General features: G+C 44.5%; 1 protein-coding gene across 5 annotated transcripts in view; it reads left to right on the top strand.

The window, feature by feature from the left end:
* PKNOX2 (PBX/knotted 1 homeobox 2) overlaps positions 1–21,314 on the top strand; it is a 95,527-nt gene that overhangs the window by 42,658 nt on the left and 31,555 nt on the right. For 4 of the 5 annotated variants that reach the window (XM_075035010.1, XM_075035007.1, XM_075035011.1 and 1 more), the window contains 2 exons: positions 16,982–17,133; positions 17,467–17,551. The gene's annotated coding sequence lies outside the window, so the exon portion shown is untranslated. Of the gene's footprint in view, positions 1–4,762; positions 4,889–16,981; positions 17,134–17,466; positions 17,552–21,314 lie in introns of all 5 variants that reach the window. The other variant, XM_075035008.1, reaches the window with a different exon arrangement.

Here is a 21,314-nt window from a genome sequence, read left to right on the forward strand (position 1 = left end):
AAGGCAATTTTGGGGTTGCTGTGACCCAACAGGCCATGGGTCCTTGTGGCACTCTCTAAAACACACCAAAAAAACCAAGAAACAAATGAGAACAGATAATTTGTACTGGAAAAAATCTCATTTTCCCCTCTGTATCTTTTTTAAACACTCCGGTTTGGGATGCGGTTTTATGGGCTGAGTTGGAACTCAAGGAACTCAAGAAAGTGAGGAAAAATATCCCAAATTTTCAATGGAATAAATTTATCCAGACCCAAACCAGCCTTTATCTGCGGAAAATTATTTATGTTGAGCTGCTTTTGCTCCACCAAATCTCATCACTACCTTATTACCTGGGGTTACTTACTGGCATGATATGTATTGTTTTTTTTAACAATTTCTCCCAATTTTTCAGATTTCAGGTCTGCTACTTGTTGTAATTTTATTTTCTTTTCATTGGAGACAAGCGCCTTGCTGGAATTCCCTAAAAATCAGTGAAAATGGAAAAAATTGGAGATTTTCAGAATTTTACATGTTTGGTCATTTCAGTAGGAACCAATGCCCATGGGTTGCAGTTGCAGGGTGAGATGGGGCAGGAGATAGAAATGCATAAGGTGAAAAGGACCTTGAAACTGTAGGATATTGCTCCTAAACCCCAAAACGAGGGGAATTTCACCCAAAAACAATACCAGGAATTTAGGCAAAATCTAAATTGGGTCGAGGTTACAACGTTCTCCCTCTAATATTCAAATCCTATGAATATAAATTAATTTTTAATATTAATGTTTTTCCCCGTGACGTTTCTAGCATCAACTGGCTCCTGGCCATTGGTAAAAACACTGAATTAAGCAAAAATTAAAGATTATTGTGCCGTATTTTTTCTCTCGCCTGACTCAAACAATGCTGTTGGCATAGAAACAGCCTTCTGTGGAAAGGTCACCTGCAAGGAGGGTGATTTAGGTGTAATTCAAGGAGATTACAGGGGATTAGGGTGCGCTTATATATATTTTTTTTATGCAGAGATCATGCGTGGGTATCCTAGTGTACATATATATATTCATATATACTCATGTGCACGTGCATGCTCATACATATATATTTATATATATTTTTTTAAAGGAAGTATGATACAGGAGCAATATCCAGGAAGGTTTGCTAAATTAAAAAGTCTACAATAAAGGTTTTATTTTTTTCCTTTTTTTTTCATTCTATTTTTTTCCCTCCTCCCCGCCGCATGTGGTGGGGCGATATCGGAACTGAGTGCTTCTCCTCTGTGTTTTTCGCTTGGCTTTAATTAAACCTCAGGCAGGGCTGGAAAAATGTGGCGAGACGAGATAATTGCGCTTATTCCCTGCGCAGGGCTGTAGCCTGGGCTCAGGAAAAAAAAAAGAGAAAAAAAGAAATTTGGGGGAGATGCAAAGGTGATGGAGGGCAGCCGAGCCGCTCCGTCGAGGATGGTGGAGGTGCGAGCTTCAGGATGAAAAATTTGCTTTACAGCCCAGCAATGGCTTCAAAACCGCTGGTTTTCATCCCATTTTGCAACGCTGCATTTTTACACCCTGGTCCTGGAACCAGAAAAATCAGTAAATCGCTTTTTTTTTTTATTACTGCAACTGGCCTGGATTCCATTTCTTCCTTTACTTTTTTTTTTTTAAATTTTTTTTTGGCAATGCGTGGCCAAGGCAGGAATTTAAAAGGTGAGATCACTGGAAAAATTACATTTATATTGGATTAAAAAACCACCCCCCGTGCACGTGCTCCCTGCAGCCGGTGTGAGCGCGGGAAAAAACTCCCAGTGCTGTTTCCCCTCCCCAAATCCCGCAAACTGATGGGGGTGAGGAGGTGTCGTTAATGCCAAATACAGTGAACACCCCCCCCAAATCCAATGTTGCCTCTTCTAGAGGAGAAAACCCCATCTTTTTTCCAGGCTTTTTCCCCACTATTAAGGAAAATCAGTGCGTTGGAAATGGTTCTGGATGGTGGAAGGGGCTTCCTGCACCCTGATTTTTATCCTGTTGGGATATAATAAGAGAGAAAAGCTGTGGAAATATGGAATTAACTGGCAAAAAAAGGGTTCAGAGAGCCTACAGTAACAAAAATCCCTGTTTCTCTTTTCTTCCTGTGTAGCTATAACAGACCATGGTAGCAAACATTTGGTTCGGATTACTTTTGGTGATTACAGCTTGTCAGAAAATATTGTTTGCATGCTGGAGGAAATATTATATTTTAACTTTGTTTTCATTCCAAGAAGTCAAAATATTGATTTTTTTTTTATATATATATATTTAATTTTTTTTTTCACAGTAAAATTCCAAAAGCATTTTCTGTTTGGACACATGGAAGCAAAAAACTATTGGCTCCATCTGCAGACGTGAAATGTTTTGACATTTTAAAATGTTAGTTTCCAATTGACATTTCAACATAAAATAGCATTAAAATGGCACCGAGTGAAGCTGTTGATTCAAACCAAAAATTAAATTTCATTGAGGCATTTCAAAACGTAATGTTTTTCTCCGTTGTGAACTAGTGCTTTGGAAAAAGGAGCATTTATTGCTGAAGAAATCAATTATTTCCCCCCAGTTTTGGTATTAAATAGTCCTGACCCACTTTACTGTTGGACGGTGGTCACCATGCTGGACCCTGTTTGGCTGCCCATTTCAGTGGGGATGAGACAGCAAAGAAGGGTTTTTTTTTCATCTAATTGCAATATTGGACAAATCACCACATATTCCTCCCCCCAAAAACATAAAAATCCCCAAATAAGTCACATCAACTGAAAAAACCCCAAAACTTGCATTTATTCCCATGTTGGTTGATGGCCAATGGCGTTGGAGGTGGGATGGGCCTATTCAGCGGGGAGCAGCTGTGTAGAAGATCAGCCAATAATATCTCAATGGAGAGCTGAAAAGCTACAGCAACCCTCAAAATCACTTTTATTTATCCCAGTCCTCGCAGCTCCCACTTCACAGTAAATAAAACGGGGGCCAACATCGAGCACCAATAAACCAGCCATGTCCAGCACAGGCGGCCATATGGCAAGTCGATCGTGTGGCGTGTTGACTTGCATTCGTTCCTAATTAATTGACTGACTCAGCGTGTCATGTGATTTTAGTTATTTTTTTTTCATAAGTCATGATTTTGAGGAGGTTTTGGGCATCTTGGAGGTTCCTTGGGGGAAAGCAGCCATCCGGAGGGGGAAAGGCAGGAAGGGATTTGCAAGTCGTGGTGATTTGGAAGTTTTCTCCGGTGCTGATGGAAGGGTTGAGGCAAACCGTTCCCTTTTCACTCATCACGGTTGGAAGCAGTGGGGAAGGGTCTTATAGTGGGTTGATGTGGTTTTGGTTGGAGAAATGGTGTTTCCGAGTGCCCAAAAGGTGATGAGCACCTGCAGCTGGAGAAGCTGGAAGAAGGTTTACTTCTTCTCATGGTTTTTCTTCCATCACCCCAACAAAGAAAGACAGAAAACTCCTTTTTTAGGGTTTGGTTTTGGGTCCTCCAGTAGTGCCAGTCAGCATCTCTTGAGTGGAAATCCTCACTTTTTCCCCTGAGAAAGGCTTGTTTCTACCCTCTGACTTCTTCTCATAGACGGCTCCTCTTGGAATAGACCTCGTGGCCTCTCTCCACAAGTTAACTAAGAAATATTTCATAGAGGTGATTTAAGCTCGGGGAAAATTTCCATATGAAGAATTGCCATTTCCACTGGGTCACTCAATGGCTCTTTAGAAAGATCTTCTCAAGTTTGACCAGAATTGATGGCCAAGGCTACAACTGCAGAGTGCTCTTTTCAGCCCAAATTGCCAAACGAGGTTATAAATAGTCTCTTTCTGGGGATTTCTTGCAATATCTGAAGTCACTTTATAGCAGCATTTGATTTTTACGGCAGTCTTTGGGCAGTTGGCTTGAGTCCTGCTTCTATGTAGTGTAGTCATCAACGCAAGGTTGGCTCTTCTCTGAAGGGTCAATGCGTTACTCATTGCTGTTGTTTAGTAACTGCTCAAATAAATTCGTGTCAGTAAATGCTTCATAACCATGTATTGTTAGAGAAGCAGAACATCTATTTTCAAGATCTTTCCAGAATTTGCCGCCTTCTTGCTTGGAATTTGACTAAAGATAGAGAAATTCTCAACTTCCATGGAAATGAAAATACCAAAAGACAATGATCTGGGAACATCCTAATAATGTTGAGTTTCTGGATGTGAACTTTATGGCTTCCATTCATTTTCTTTGAATATTAACCACCATGAATGGTGTGGGTTAACACCGCACCCGACACTCTATGGGGTAAATGCAACATCCAAGCTTACTGTCAAATTGCCAGATTTCATTTTGATGGAAAAAATCCTGAAAATACGCATCTTTCCATGAGAAACATTGGATTTGCTGGAACTGCGTTTTTCATGGAAGACCTCTGTGATTTTTTTTGATGCACACTGAGTGCAGACATCGGTAATAACACCTTGTGCCGAGGCGTGCCGATCACATGCAGCTTAAATCTATCACAGCCTTACTGCAGGCTATTAATAGTTTATTAACTCCATTTAAACTCTGCCTAAATGCTCCCGGTGTGCCAAGTGTCTCTGCATAGAAATTATTAAGAAAAGAGGTTTTTAATCGAATTACGGAGTGGTGCCAAGGCATGTTTGCAACCCGCGCCATACCCTGCATAGCCACATTCTGCAAATATTCAAGTGCATATTCACTTGCAATGTAATATTGGCGAATTTTAGGGGATGTGCTCCCTCTTTCCATAAGGATTGAAGCACTGCTGGAAAAAATTGCTTTTCAGGAGCTTGTTTCAAGCAGCATTTCTTGCTGAGCCAACTCAAAGCCTGAGGTTTTGCATGAGCAACCAAAAGTGGACTGAAGTTTTCAGGGATGAATATCTGAAGCCGATCATCTCGGAGTAACTCAGGTAAGGGGAAAGCCCCAAATTTTAGAAATCTATTCCAATAACAAGAAAAGAAGAGTTTTTCCAGCCTGCTCCTACCCATGGGGAAACTCAAAGTTTGGGGAAGGGCTTAACGGATGGTGAAAAATTTTCAGGTGCTGGAAGGTTTTTTGCCCCAGAGATGGGAACTTACAATTTATATTTGCTTTTATTGCTGATACTCGCCAAGGGGGGATCCCGTCATTTGATCTCAAGCACTCACTTCCTGCCAAACACAGAAAAATACTTTTAAAATTCATTTTCTGCCCTTCTTTTCACTTTGCTGTGATGTTTCTTTGTCTCTTGTTGGTCCCCGGGTATCGAGAGTCAAGCCGGGACATTAATATTGATGTGGACCTCGGTTATTAGGAGCTGCATTTCCGAGTGTGCCAGCAGCATATAAATACTATTGCTGGGTAATTAGTGAGCATCAAGCTGAGTTTGGATTGAGCAGGACTTGGTGTCCTACTTTTGGGGTTGGTTTTTTTTTTTGATTTTGCACTGGGTTGTTGGGGTTTTGCCCTGAGTAGAAGCCAGAGAAATGGAAATCCCAGCTCAGGAGTACCTGGATGGTCAATGAAACAGAAAGAAGCAAAACAAAGAGGAAAAACTGGAAGAAAAACGATCTTCCAGGGTTTTTCCTTTTTGAAAACCTCCTATATTTGAAATGCAAAATCACTTCTCAGTTTCTTATTCATTTTTCACCTTTTTTTTTTGGTTGCTTCTATCCCTTCTTGCCAGGGTGGGGTTTCCTGGTTTGTGATTTCTCTTCCTGTGCCCCACTTTAATTTTTCTCCTCCAGCCTTGTAAAAGTTTTGAAAAGCTTCAGTGTTGCCAAAGGGCAAATGCAACTGGGTTGCTCTGGTTGGATGCACCTGAAAAATGGGTGCTCCTTGCATTTCCTTGCTCTCCAGCCCTTTTCTGGGTGGAGGAAACCCTTTTATTTTATCGTCTCCCCCATTCCTTTCTCCCCGGTAATTACAAGAAGGGTTTTTCCATCCAAGCAGGGATGAGGAGACATCCCAGGCTTGGGGCTCTCTCACTAGATCCTTCCCTTTATCCCACAGTGGGGCTTCAATTGAAATGCTGTGTGAATAATTTAGGGGCATTTTGCATCTTTTATACCTCTGAACTTCCACTAAAAGGGGTTCTGAGAAGATGCTGCCTGCAAAATAGCATCTAAAGGTGAAAACCCCCTCAATTTTACATGAGCTAAAAGGGACGTAGATGGGGAGCAGGTCTTTGCCAGGGAGGCCTCCAAACACGAGGAGGTTTAACACATTAATTTCACATGTTAACATCAGAGAAAGGGTGTCTGCAGTGAGTGCAGTTTGGGCCTGGTGTTTGCCTGCCTGGAAGCATTAGGAAAGTGGGGAGGTTTGGGATTCGTCATCCTTTGTGGGGAGCCACTAGGTAAATCACTGCCATGTGCTGCACCTGGGGGAAACCATTGCATCTTACTACACCTGGGGGTAAATCATTGTGGCTCACTGCATCTGGGGGGTAAGTCATTGCATCTCACTGCTTCTGGTCATAAATCACAGTGGCTCACTGCTTTTGGGGGTAAATCACTGCAGTTCACTGCGCCTAGGGTTAAATCACTGCAGTTCACTGCTTTTGGGGGTAAATGACTGTGGCTCATTGCGCCTGGGGTAAATCATTGCGATTTACAGCATCTGAGGGGGAGTCGCTGCATCTCACTGCTTCTGGTGTAAATCGCTGCGTCTCACTGGACTTAGGGTTGAATCACTGCGCTTCACTGCTTTTGGGGCTAAATCGTTGCATCTCATTGCATCTGGGGGTAAATCACCGTCTCACTGCACCTGGGAGTAAATCACTGCGTCTCACTGCTTTTGGGGGTAGATCATAGCAGCTCAGTGCACCTGGGGTTAAATCACTGCTGTTCACTGCCTTTCAGGGTAAGTCACTGCAGCTCGCCACTTCTGGGGTTAAATCATCACAATTCCTTGCATCTAGGGTAAATTGCTGCAGCTCATTGTGTTTGGGGGGCGAATCACTGCAACCAGGGGTGTAACCTCAACTTCTTGCCCTGCTCCAAGCCGTCCCCGTGTTACTGTCTCCCGCCCCCCTTTTTTTTTATTGCACCTCAGTTGTTGGCTTTCTCTCACCGTGGGGGTGTTCCGTGTCAAATCTTCCTGTTTTCAGACCTCTATCGCTTGAGGCTTTTAATAGGTTTGCTGGGAGGAGGCACAGCCTCGTTAGTGGTGCGCTAGCGGGAGCACGCCTGCATCTCCCTGCTTGCGGATGCTCACGGAGGACTTTTCCTTTTGGGGGCCGGCTGCATCTCAGGGCTGTACGAGCAGCAACATGTGGGCTTTGGCAGGGCGTCTGCATCAAGCTGCTGGAAAAGATTTTAAATTCCCGACTAATTTCTTTTCCGCGAAACAAATGAATCTTCAGAAGGGCCTTTCCTCGCAGCTGCTAAGCCATTTAATTTATCTGAGTCATTTACAATTTGTGATGGGACTGTTAATAGCCTGATGCAGGGATCAACATCACTTAGACGTGGGGGTTGGTTTCTTTTTTCTTTTTTTTTTTTTTTTCTGCCTTTTGGGTTTTAATTTCTTTCTGGATTTGCCCCCAGAGGCACAAAGCTGTGTTTGGAAAACGTCAGCTCCGTCTCCCCAACCCCTTTGTCATGCCGGGGCAGCTCGGGCTGAAAGCGCAAACCGCAGCCCACCCATGGGGACGTGCCGCCCTGCTACTACTTAACTGCTTCAAAGTACCTGTCTGTGATATGAAACATGCCGTAAAATGAATATATTCCAGATGTCCCTGCAAATTCCCCTCAGCTTTGCCATCCACCTGAAGGTGGCTGACGCGGCAAGGCTCCTTGGTCCCCGCTGCCTCGCTCGCTGCTTGAAGGAGCGGGATGGTGGCTCATTTGGGGTTGCAGTTTGGGGGGGTCGCCATCACCAGACCAGGGGGATGCCCCCAGGTCCTGCCCAGTGCAGTGTGGGGTGAGGAATCCAGCCAGTGAGGTCCCAGGGGGTGGTTGGCCTCCTTGGGTTTGGGGAAGGGGGGTGTGTCTCCATCCTGGGCTTTTGGGGGGATCTTAATCCTCGTGGCTGGAGGGTATCTCTCTCCTTGGAAGGTCTCCATTCTTAGGTTGGGGGATCTCCATCCTTGGAGTCTGGGGAATCTCCATCCTCAGGGTTGTGAGGGCCCTTGGCTTTTGGGGATCCACATCCTCAGGGTTAGGGGGATCCCTGTACTTGGGGTTAGGAGGATTGCCATCCTTGAGGTTTGGGGGTCTCCATCCTTGGAGTTTGGGGATCTACATCCTCAGGGTTGGGGGAATCCCCCTACTTGGGGCTAGGAGAATCTCCACTCTCGAGGTTTGGGGGGCCTCCATCCTTGGGCTTTGGAGATCTCCACCTTTGGGCTTGGGGGATCCCCATCCTTGGTGTTGGGGAGATTCCCATCCCTGGAGTTAGGAGGATCTCTGTCCTTGGCATTAGGAGGATCTCCATCTTTGTGTTTTGTGGAGCTCCATCCCTGAGGCTTGGGCATCTTCACCTTCAGAGTTGGGGGTTCTCCATCTTTGGGATCTTATTCCTTGGGTTTGGGAGGGAATCTTCATCCTTGGGGTTGGCAGATCTCCATCCTTGGGGATAGGGGCTCTTCATCCTTGGAGGTTCTCCATCCTCAGAGTTGGGGGATCTCCACCCATGGACAATCTCCATCCATGGATGGAGGACCTCTGACCTCCATCCTAGATGAAGTCAGGAGGACCCACAGCCTCCTCCATACCACAATACCCACCTTGTATAGGAGCCATGGGGGGTCCATCCAGGCTCATACCCTTGGACAACTGCAGTTTTGGGATGATGGGCACCTGCACCATGAGCAGAGCAGCTTCCTACCTTCCAGCCAGCTCAGCAAACATGACCTTAATTTATTTAAAAGCTCCACTGAAAACACCTCGGGGTGTGTGTTTGCTGTTGAACGGGGTGTTTCCAGGAGACACAGGCAACAATTTCTTTGGTACGCCCTGTATTAGGTACTGGTTGGCTGGGAAGACCATAGAAAAGCTGGAATAATGATGGTGTAGAAGGCGATGAAGTAGGTACAAAAGCTAAAATTACTATTCATCACTAATATGTTGCATGGCACTAATTAATTTTTAAACAGCCTCACTGGGGACCTCATTGCTAAAACATGATGTTTTCTCCTCTGGCACCATAACTGTTAACTCAAAACAAAGCAGAAGAAAGCCAGAACGGATGAGGAACTGCAATGTCCATCAGACGGCAGCCAAGCCGCTTGCTTGGAGGAGATTTCTCTGATGGCCAAATCCTGCCACTGTGCTTGGGGGGACATGCTCTGTTACACCACTCCAAGGGCATTTTTTGAGGGGTGAGGAGTCAAATCCAGCTTCCCCGGAGTGCAGAAATGTTGCCTGAGCTGTGAGCATGCTGGGAGCAAAGGGAAAAGCTATTTTCAGCTCTGCTCTCACCTGTCTCACTTTACCCGAGCGTGGCTTTCCTGAATATTTGTAGCCGTGTTTTATTACCAGTCTTGCAAGCCTCAAACTGGGGGGATTATTACCATGGCACTCACTCACATGTAATTTATTTAATTCAGTCTTTAGGAGCGCTAAGAACAGACTTTCCTCAACATTTTCATTGTTGCTGACATCTAGATCAACACCCCAATATATTTATTTGACATTTCCCATCACATGATATATGGAGTATTGCTCCTAAAATGGCCAGAGCTGGAAATGCTTTATCTTCCATTTATGTTTAATTATTCTTTGATTATTCAGACACTTTTCTTGCCACCACCTTGAGTCCACCTATTAATTCCATCCTTTTAAGCTTCATCTTCTCCAAAAGAAGGGGAATTTAGCAAGCTTCTGCAAAGCTATTTAAAAAAAATGTCAAGTTCAGTGCTTTTACTTCCACCTCCCTGTTTAGCTTTTTATTTTAAAATTAGGAAATTTGGTGGCTCAGGGCAAATCTTCCCTGCCATTCTCTGGGGCTGATGGGTACCAGGATCTGGCCTGAACCAAGTCGAGTGTAAAAAAATTACAATTGCACCATTGCAATGATCTTTTTTGCTGCTGGGGAGAGGGTTTGCCACATGCTGGTAGCAACCCCGGGGTCACAAAGGGCTGCAAACGAGGGGAGCACGTGCGCGCCCCCAGACGGGGCGATTTCTGTTTCCATATGGAAAAGGGATGTGGCATCTGGTTTCACTCCCAGCAGCTGGCAGCTTGAAGCCTGTGTTTTGCATGGTGCGGAGTAAAGAGAAAATAAAGTGTCGAATTGTTTGGCATTATCAAGGATTTCTGCTCCCCAGGACTCCTGCATAAAGAGATGGAAATTTTAGCTGCTAGAGCCAAGAAACACACAGAAGTATATGAATTTATTACATTTTATCTCATTCCCCTGCAAACAGCGCTGGAAATGTCAAAAGATCATCTATTGTTTCATCATTTAGAAAGAATTTTTGTTTTCTAGTTGTAATTTCTTTGATGGCTGGCTGTGGGGAAGGAAGAGAAATTGGAGCAGGAGATGGCAGGGCTGCAGCAGGTTGAACGTGCAGGTTTGTCTGGCCGTGGAGCTACATGCATTTAAATTTCTCACATCCCGGGTTTTTAATTTAACAAATGTAATTAAGGCTGGGGTAGGTACTCGGATTATTCATTTACTCCAGATGGAAAAAATTAAATTGAATGCAAATTCCGTAATCAGACATGAAGTTGAGGATGTCGGACGTGATGGGGAAGTGTCAGCACATTAATCGGACTGCTTTCCCTAAACAGCACCTAAATCTAAGAGCCAGGGATTATTTGAATAATTGAGGTGGCATTTGATAAGGTATCTGATTGCTGATATCTCCTTAAGATGGAGCCCTAATTGTAATTCTCCATCAAGAAGGATTAATCTGTGTAACAGGGTGTGCTGGGAATAGTGTGGTGTCAGGCTGCCTCCCTTGAATTTTGGTCTTTTATCAAGGGCTGCCATGCCCAGGGAAGGTGCCAAAGTGATTTATCGCTTCTCCTGTTACTTCATACGTGAACCAGGAGGTCGTCAGGTAGCGTGGCTGGGCCCCGGGGATCCAGGCATCCAAGGCTGCCCGAGTCCCAGCAGCGTTGCCCATGGCCTTCAACGTTAGGTCTGTATTTTGGAGGTGCCTCCCAGCATTGGAGAAGGATGCATCATTGCATTTTGATGTCCCTTCTCAGCGTCTTCAGGGCACAATTAAACCCCTTTTTCCCTGTAAAACAGACATGAACTGTTCCGACTTCAGCAGAAGACCTTGTTGGAGGACCATGACTCCATCCACAACACTGGTCATCTGATGGGACCCAACCTTGATGCTCTTGGGGGCCAATGGACATTGACCATTGCTACTCCAACTCAACCTTGGCTGGGGTAGCAAGAGGAGCTTCCACTGGATTTAGCAGCAGACACTTGGTCATAATCATAGAAAACTTTGTTTTGCATTTCCAAAGCAGTTATGCATTCTCATAGGAGAAATAACATTTCTGTAGAGTCCTTTTCACTGCCAGCACTGTTGCTTCCTCTGAAACCAGGCATGACAGGGTGGGGAGATGGGGATGGACTTTGCTTCTTGAATCCCACACCTTGGGTGATATTAGAAAGGATTTAAAATGGTGAAAATGCCAATTTAAAAAAAAAAATCTATCCATGTTGAAGATCCAGACTTGTAAACAAATAATCAGCATGGTTGTTCTTTTTCACCTCTTCTATCTAGCAGCAAATGAAAAAAGAAAAGAGAAAAAGAGATGAAAGAGGGCAGAGGGGTAAAGCTTGAAAGATTTCTTTTTTTTTTTGAGAATGTGAATATTTTGAAACAGAATGTAAATGTAATACGAAAAAAGTGTGTTGGGGAGAAAATATTCATGAGTCCTACTGCAATCATTGGGTTGCCTGGCAGTGAAGAGGACAGATCATATTTCTCCTGTCTCTAAAGTAAAGCCAAATGTGGAGATTTCTTATTTCTTCTTTTTGTCCTACCATCCCACCTCCTCCTGTGGCTACGTGCTAATAGCCACTTCTGCTAAATGGGTGCATTAATTGTCTCGGTGATGTGATTTTAGCCAAGCTCTGAGCGGTGGATTTGCAACCAGAAAGGCAAGATTGATTTCCCCTCAAAAAAAACCCAACTTAAATCACTTGAGATAAGTTGGGCGTTATCTTAAGGTTGCAAATTGCTTGTTTGCTCCTCCAGCTGGAGCTGTTAATTCAGAACAATTAACGCGCCGTTTAAAACGGAGATGAAGCATATGGAGCCGGTCCCGGGGAAAAGAGCCTGTTTGGGATGGAGAGCCCCAGCATTTGCAAAATTGGATGGATAACTCCAGTTTGGCTTTCTTTTGAGATCCTGGCAGGGGTGTGGGGAATGACACGAATACTGGGGAGTTTATGCCCGAAAAACCCTGTTGAATGGTGTTTTGCTAAGTTGAGTGACGCTCAAAGCAAGAGCCAACTGGGTCTCTAGACCCAACTAGAAATAAAGTGCTGATGTTCAATGCTGGGGTGAATTTACCGTTGAGAGAGTGCTGTCACCACCCCGTCCATCCTTAAAATATTTATTCTTGATGAAGAAATAATGAATCCTAAAATGAATCCTAAAATAATGCCTAGTTTTTTCGATGAGCCCCCTTTGCAGTGCCATGAAACGCTGCTCTGGCTTGATCCTTTAAGGCTTTTTGCAGCTTCATTTCGGATACCTGCCATCTATTTTCTCAGGTTGCCTTTTTTTTTGATGCAGGTGAAGAACAAAAGCCTAAATCTGGAAATAAACACCAAAATACAGCAGCAGTGGGTGAGCTCAACGTGCTTAAAATACTTCTGGGCCAAGGAGCAAATAGGTGAGCTCCTTTTGTGCAAGAACATAAGGCACTCTATTAGATTTTTATGAGATGCTGTGTAAAATACTGCAACAGTGGAAGGTGTTGCATTTTTGCAGCCCAGTGGTGGCTTACAGGGTGGTCGATCCTTCCTTCCATCCTTGCATCCATGCATCTGTTCATCTGTGCATTCTTGCATCTGTTTGTCCTTGCATCTCTTCATCCATGCATCCATCATTTTTGGTCATGTACCTCTGACCATAACTGCACACAAATTTTATTAAAGGCACCCAAAAGTTTGTTTTTCACATGAAAAAACCACAAATCTGAATATTTTCCCTTGAGACGTTATAGGAATCAGCGTGGCCCAACACGCAGCAGCTTTTCACATCCCTCCCGAATGGTGGGAAAATGTGCTTTTCCACTCCAAAGCTAGCCCTAGGATTTCAGTTTTGGGAACCCCTGCAGCATGAACCTCCCGAAACCTGTGTCCGCCTAAGCTGTGAAAGCCAAGCAGGTTGTCTTTAAGAGCTTTTTCTGCAAACCCTTTCCCGTTATTCCCCGATCCGAGGATGGATGGAGGCAGCATCAGCAAATCTGAATAACTAATCAGAGTCCTCATTAACCCCCCGCCGAGATGCTCAAACATTCACTTTGCTGTTTGTGAAGCAGAAAAAAAAAAAAGGAAAAGAAAAAAAACAACCCCACAACCTACCCTGCATTAAAATTGATGTGTTATTAATCCCACTGTTCCAGACCTCATGGGTACCGAATTTTCCTTCGTCTCGCCCGAGGCCGAACAGTATGGTGCCGCTTCTGCAGGACACTTTGACTTTCCATTATTTATCGACACGGCATAGCGAGGCCGCTTTTGTTCCCTGGGCCCAGATGTGCGCACATGTGCATGTCCAGGGGTGGGTGGGGGTCTAGTATTTCCATACGTGCCCCCTTTGGATAATGCAAATCGCCTATAGCGGGGCTCCATCAATGGACTCGTCTCTCTTGGACTGCGTTTTGCGGTGAAACGGCCTTGCTTTTGCAGAAATAGAGAAATATTGTGTGCGTATGGGCATGTCTTGTATCTCTTCACTCTCTTTGAGTAAGGATGGGGTTAGTGCATCATCAGGTTTAACTTACGGGACTGGGAAGGTAGAAGGATGAAAATACCATATTGCTCTTGCACCTTTGAGCATCCCCAAGATCCAGCCCCAGCCCTTACTCAGAGCCTGAGGATGCTACAGAAATTGCACCATGGAGGGAAAAACCCCAACGAATCAAAGGTTTTTATTGCAATGGTCCTCATTGCAGATGGCAGTGGGTGTTGCCAAAGTGCTTGAAGAGTCATGATCGCCCCTTGGAGCTCCTTAAAGAGTTAAACTGAAATTTGAGCTTTGATTTCTGCCTTTCTACTATTTTTCGTGTGTACGGGGTTTCTTCGGTTGTCCCCATGGGTGTAGAGTTTGGGGTCAGTACAGCTTGCTCCTGGGCGTGGCATGGGGTATAAAAATAATTCAGCAAAACCCAGCAGCGTTGTTAGGGATTTCACCATTCGTTGGTTCCACTTAAGTCAGAGGAGCTGGTATTAAATATGTTAAAAAAATCATAGTCACAATTAAACAGCATTTATGTGATGAGGTTGGAAGCATCATGATCTGCTCACATTGGAAACAAGGTGACACGACAGGAAAAGACTTCTTACTTTAAAATCCTAGACTTTTTGCAAAAACCCTGGATTTTTTTTTTTTTTCCTAAATGTCAGCTTTATTAGCGTTGCCTTGCACTTAATTAAATCTTTATTAAGAGGGTTGCCCTTGGCTTTTTGCAACCTGGGTACATGCTGAGGTCCCGGGATGCTGGGTTCTCATCTCCGCTCTTGGATGTTATTCAGGTCAAGTAGATCAGGATTTAGGGCATTTTGGGGGATTGATTAGGGCATTTGGGGGGATTGATGGCTCGTCATAAATGGTGTCTTATTTATGACCCTCGGGCAGCGCTGCTCCATGCAACCATGAGTGTCCAGGACACCATGTATCTTGCTGGCTTGCGTTGCCCGTGGTGGAGCATATTGAAGGAGGGATCTCCTCCGTTCCCTTTCGCATTGGGAGGACTTCAAAGGCCTCTGCTAAACTTCAAAGGATGCCTTTTGAAGTTGCTAGAAGTGTGCGCTGGCTCAAAAAGACTTATCTCCCTCTGCAAGGGTGTTCAGGGAGACGTCCCCGCTGGGGTTGGCTCTTGGTGCTCTTCGTGATGGGGACAAAAATGGCATCTTCTGTGCAGAAGCTGCACAAGCCCGTATTTTGTCCTACATGCATGCAGCATCCAAGACCTCAGTCCTAATCACCTCCAAGGATGAAAATCAGTCTACCAGAGCTCTTTTAGCACTGGCAGAGCCTTATTTATCTGCTCCTTTTCCTCCAGTCTTTATGTTTTGTTCACGTGGCAAGCCCAGATGACAAAAGTCTCTCCCACGGGATGGAAAAAAGTCTTTACAGGGATGAAGGATTGCTCAGAAACATGAGCTTTTTCATCACGCTGTCAGGACAAATCTAATGCAAATCAAGTCCTGGGTCCGCGATGTGTATTTGGCATCAGCCTGTGCATGCTCCAAGGCACAAGCCCGTAGGGTTTTTTTATTCTTGATTGTAAATATGCTTAATATTTCAGCTGCTGTTGCGGTGGAAGAATTTTGGACTCGAGCCCCTTCTGAGCACTTAACATAACCCACATTAGGTCTCTATACCTCTCAGCAGGACCTATGCTTGCCCGAGAACTCGAGAGGCATCTGGACCTTTCGCCCCTTTCACCAAGTTTTCCATGTTTGGGGGTTTCTTCCCCATTTTGCCCTGGAATCACCCAGTTGTTTCCATATCTCTCCTTGGGCAATGGCCTCGGTGATGTCCAGGTTTCCAGAAATGGTACTTCCTATGCAAGCTACCCCCATATGGGTCTTTTGGACCCATACGCCTGGCTGCAATGATGGATACAGGCTGTGAGGGCACAAAAATGCAAGTGTTATTATTGCAAGGGGTTTGGGATGGAAGTGGAACCAGGGGAAATGGTTCTCATGGATCTCCCATATGGCCTCACCACGTGAGGTGACATATAGCAGAGATGCATCCCTCAGGTGTGCCTTGCTGATCTGAGGAGCTCTCTGGAGGTGGTGTGTATCGTAGCAGATATATCACGTATATATTGGGGATCTTGAGGAACTCTCTGGAGGTGATGTGTATCTAGAGGTGCATATATCAGATGTACAATTGAATCCGAGCAGCTCAGCAGACCAAGGTGTGTGTGTGTATATATATATATATATACACACTAGACATATATCAGCAATCTGAGGAGCTCTGTACTGGGTTATATATATCAAGGCAGATATATCAGATGTATATTGAAGATCTGAGGAGTTCTCTAGAGGTGACGTATATCATGCTAGATGTATCAGATATATAATGGAGATTTGAGGAGCTCCAGTCAGGTGACATATATCAGAGATGTATATGTCAGATGTATATTGGTGAGGAGCTGTCTAGAGGTGATTTATATCAAGGTAGATATATCAGATGTATACTGAAGGTCTGAGGAACTCGACAGAGATTATGTGTATCGAGGGACATATATCAGACATATATTGGAGGTCTGAGGAGCTCACTACCAGGTGATATATATCAAGGTAGATATATCAGACATATATCGGAGATCTCAGGTGATGTTTATCACCTAACATAGAGGTAATATCTGGAGGTGATGTATATCAAGGGACATTTATCAGATGTATAATGGAGATCTGAGGGGCTCGATAGAAGTGATGTATATTCAGAGATCTGGGGAACTTTCTCTCTTTTATTCCTTTTTTTGCAGTCAGACACAAAACACCCCTGTGGCCGTGCTGATCATTGCTCAGCCCATCTTTGTTTTTCCACTGGATTTGTTTAGATGGGTCTACACATTCCAGCCGCAGCCTCCATAAAGGCTAGATCCTTGGTAGATGCAGCATCATCTCTAACATCTGTGTGGACTTCTCCTTATCAAATAACGGCTGGGAACTCCCCTGTTTTTGAGTTAATGGCTCTTCCATAGTTTGTGCTCTCTGAGCCCAATTGTAAAAGCACTTTTACACTCAAGCGAAGATTATAATTAACAAGGGGGGTGGCAACAGCCAGCGCGAAAGGGGAGCATGGCCAACAGCAATGCTGTTCATTGCTTTTTTCCTTTTTTCTCCTTTTCAGACCTGGATTGTACCGCTAAACCTCAGTGAGATCCCGTCCCGGGGATTTGCTGCCCTCCAGGAGCCGAAAAGGGCAGGACGGGACTGCATTGCCTTTCATCCTTTGCGGATAGACCAGCAACAAGCACGCCTTCGTTTTCTGGACACATCTCGGTTCGACCTCTATAAATCTGATTTATTTTTTGTCCTTCCATGGAGATGTCCAAACCTGCACGGGCAAAACCCTGGCGGTCTGATCTAGCTCAGCCATCAGCCCTGCTTTCACCTCCAAGGGGTTATCCCCACCTAAGTTTTCCTTGATTCCTCCTATTTTCCCCACTATACTACAAAAAAGTGCATTAAGAGTGGACTTGCCCACCTTGGCTTCTCTGACGCTGCCAGAAGACCTTCCCTAGTGCAGAAAGCTTCATCCTCTGCTTAATATTTCACCATCTCGTTTCATCATTTTCTCTCAATATTCAAATATTTCATCCTTTGCTTTCCCAGGTTGTGATCCCTACCCAGAAAATCTTGTTTTTGGGGTGGCGGGAGGACGCTTGCAGGGCAGCGGCTCCCTGAGCACCCCCAAACGGTAAGGCTGCTTTGCTTTATATTAATTAGGCAATTATATATATTAATTGCACGATTATATGTATTAATTGAGCAGGATGTGGTGAGTCGTGACCTTGGTGGGGCTTTATTTGGGGGAATTTCTGCTCTTTTTGGGTAGGCCCGAATTATATCACCCCTTCCCTAAATGCAGTGAGCATTTAGCGGGGAATTATATTTTTTTTTCCTCTGTTTTGCTTTGTTTTTTAGAAATCAGGCTGTGCAGAGAATCTTGCTTTAAAGCTCAAGTATTAAAAACATGTTGTTATGAGCCCTACAAGCCATGGCCAGCCTGGAGGAAAACACAGATACATTTTTGTAAAAATACCCTGAAATATGGGTTGCTATCACTACAAAATTTTGGCACATCAGTAGGATGTGGAGAAATGGTCACCAGCTAAAAATAACTGAAACATGGAGCTTAAAATAAGATGTACATGAAACCAAGGGTCTCGCAGTCCTTTAGTCAACCCTGACTGCTAAAATTAGGGCTTGACAGAGTGACAAATGTGCTTGATCTGTGCCAAAACTGTAGGCACCCAGCAGGTGACAAAGAAAATAAAACCCCATTGGCTGCAACTTTCCTCCTGAAGGAGCAAAGATAAATCTTTGGTCACTGAAAATGGAGGGGCCGCCTTCAATTTGCCTGATTTCTTCCTAAACCAGTGATATTTAGGGTGGGGGCATGTCAGGGGAAAACGCAAAAGCTTCTTTCAGTCCACAGTGCAGCACAGCATCTTTTCTTTGAGTCTTTTCTCTTGAGTCTTGCCTTCTCTGAAGGTCCCTTTTAATAAACAGCAGCCAATAACGGCAGGATTATTTCCCTTAGGCTGTCCTTCCAGCACTGATTCTTGCTGGTGACCTTCCCTCAGCCAAAAAAACAGGATTAAGGATGTGAGGAAGCAGCTGAATTTCTCATTAGTCTGGTTTTGCCCCCTTTCTAATAAAGCTACAGGTTGGGTTCACTTTCAAATGACTTCTCTGGGGGGGTCTGTGCGGGCTTAGGATCACCTCTTTTTGGGGAGATCCTCTCTGCCTTGATGCCTTCTTTCCAATCAGTATTTTGATGTGAGCCGCCCGGTGCTTGTGTGAAAGGGCTCGGTGCCCTGTGATGTACTTTGGGCACATTGAGTTGTTCCCCTTGGAGGAAACTGAGCCCGTGGAGGACAGAAGCACGTGTCTGTGGAGGACACAAGTGCAACCTGGCCTGGGAAGCATCTCCAGCAAGAAGACCAAACCCAACCTATTCAGCAAATTGTGCCAACAAGGTCCAGACACCTCCCACTAAAGATGCAGAAAGACGTGGTGATGGGTATCCACCTAATTACCTTCTGGAACAGAAGGCTGGCATTGCTCTAAGAGGTTAATGATGGAAATTATCTATCCTGAAGACATCTTCTGAGAAATAACTTGGTTCCCCTTAGCCTTTTCCACCTTGTATGTGGGTCCCCCCACTTTGCAGGCACAAAATCATGTCGACTTTCCTCCTCCTGAAGCCTGTACATCCACAGAGATGCACCTCCAAGGCCAGGTTGTACCTTTCATCATTGTGCAAAAAAAGTTGCATAAAAAATTGGCACATCTGTGTGACACCATAAATACTTCCCAGTCCTTTTTTGTCCCCAATTTTCTCATTGTGTTGAATTCAGAGCAGGCTGAACATATCTTAGGGTCTACCATTCAGAGTAAATGGAGAAGACAGTGTAATTAAAGGAGTTCAAAACTATTTGTAACTCCCTAGCTAGGTAGAGCTTGTATAAATCACCGTGTCACATCTCAAATCTCTCTTTTGTCATTGAGGCTGGAAATATGGGGAAAAAATTGCTTTCAAATGGGCAAATGAAAGATATTTAAATCGAGGCAATTAATCTAGCAGCTCACATCGCAGTCTTTGGTGTCTTGGCTCAGGGCTTGGATGGGGACAACTGTCTGCTGATACCGGGAAGGAAAATCTTATTTTTGGCTTCTGGTTTGTAGAGTCATTTCTCATTGGGAATTTTGCATTTTAAAAGGAAATTCCGGGGGGAGGTAAGACCAGAAGGAGTCAGAGGGCTGCAAGAGAGGGATGTGAAGCGGAAACTCAGCGAGTCAGGAGCTCTGATTTATCTGCCATATGGGAAAGAGGAAAACAGCCGGCTCCAGAGGGATTTCTTTCCCTTTCCCAAAGGGAAAATTTGCAAGCGTGATAGCAGGATTTAGCAAGAAACGAGGCAGATTTAAGGGAGGAGAGGGTTTTATTAGGTGTGCTGCGGCATTGCTCTGTTTTCGGGGCTTTCCCACGAGAGGGGAAATCTTTGCACACTCCCGTGCACATCTCGCCTGTGTTTCTGCAGTTGGGTTAGCTCTGCTGCTTTTACCCCAATTTCTGCAAGCCCACCAAAAAGCAGGTTTCCATTTAGACCAATTTCTGCAAGCCCACGAAAAAGCAGGTTTCTATTTGTGTTTACCTGGTGCAATTACTCATGCAGGTGTTGGGAGATTTGAATGAAGCCTGTGGGGTTTGATCTGCAAAATAAACACCCCAAAAAGGCATTATTAAAATTTGCAGTGTTGCTCATGGGGTGTTTATGGGCCGCAGCAACAGTTGCAAAAAGTCATTACATAGTTTGTGGTGGGATCTTTGCTGGAGTTGTTGGCACACATCTACTTTGAGGTTGCGGGTGGGTTTTGCACTGGTGTTGGTCTGATTTGCAGTTTGCAATACTTGCGCTGGCTGAGAAATTGGTGAAGGACTGCAGTTGTCAGTTTGGGATGGAATAACGTGGCTGATGGTTAATTTTTTGCTGAGCAAGACTGGTTTTGAGTATGTTTCTTCTTGGCTGCCCATCCTCAAAGCAACAGCTCTGATGTCGCCTTTGCTGGTGGGACAGAGACGTGTAAAAACCCCAAATCTCCCATTTTCCCAGCACCTTGTTCATCTCAGACCCATACTTAAGCCTCTTCTTCCAGCCCATCTCTCCAAAACTCATCATGTATGTTTACTGTCATCTTCTTTGTCCTCCAAGAAGCTCCTCTGAACCTGGCTGGGACCTTGGGGCCGGGACCTTCCCATAGCAAGACTGGTGTGGGATTGAGATTTGGTGTTTGCACGATGGAAAAGTGGGTGCTCAGTGATTCCTCTCTCATGGGATTAGCAGGTTGCAATTGAAAACAAAGAGCACAAGGCAAGATTTGAAAGCATTGGGCAAGATTTTGATCATAAGTTATTCACAGTTACTTGCTTGCAGTGAAGAACTGTTGGAAAATTAATCCACTCCCTATTTTTTGCAAGCACTCTCAAGGCAATCAGAAACTTTCCCTGGAAATTTGTGTCCGGCAAGAGGAAATTTGCACATTTTTTCAGTTCCACAGCTACATTTCACTTCAAAGCTTTTTGATTTGCCCTCTGAAAAAATTCACAATTTGCTCTTTTGGGAACTTTTGTTGGGCTGGGGGCTGGATTGCACAAAATGCAAGTATTTTCAGGTTACTTTGAAGGAGCTTCTTTGATGTTTCCCTGTGCCAGTTTGTTTTGGAAGGTGCTTTAATGGTGTCCCTCTATAAAAATAACACTTTAAAATGTATGTAGGTATCTCAGCTCTTCACTTAAAAAAAAAGAACAAAGTTGTTTAATGCTGCTGTTCAAGGTACATTAACCTTGTCTACTAAAGCTCTGACTGGCTCTTGCAGGTTTTATTCTTGTGTTTATGTTGCAGAGATATCCCTGGAGCCTTTTAGGGTTGGGTATCTTCGGAGACGAGAGAAAT

Source organism: Buteo buteo, chromosome 9 (assembly GCF_964188355.1).
Source record: "Buteo buteo chromosome 9, bButBut1.hap1.1, whole genome shotgun sequence".
NCBI classification, from domain to species: domain Eukaryota; kingdom Metazoa; phylum Chordata; class Aves; order Accipitriformes; family Accipitridae; genus Buteo; species Buteo buteo.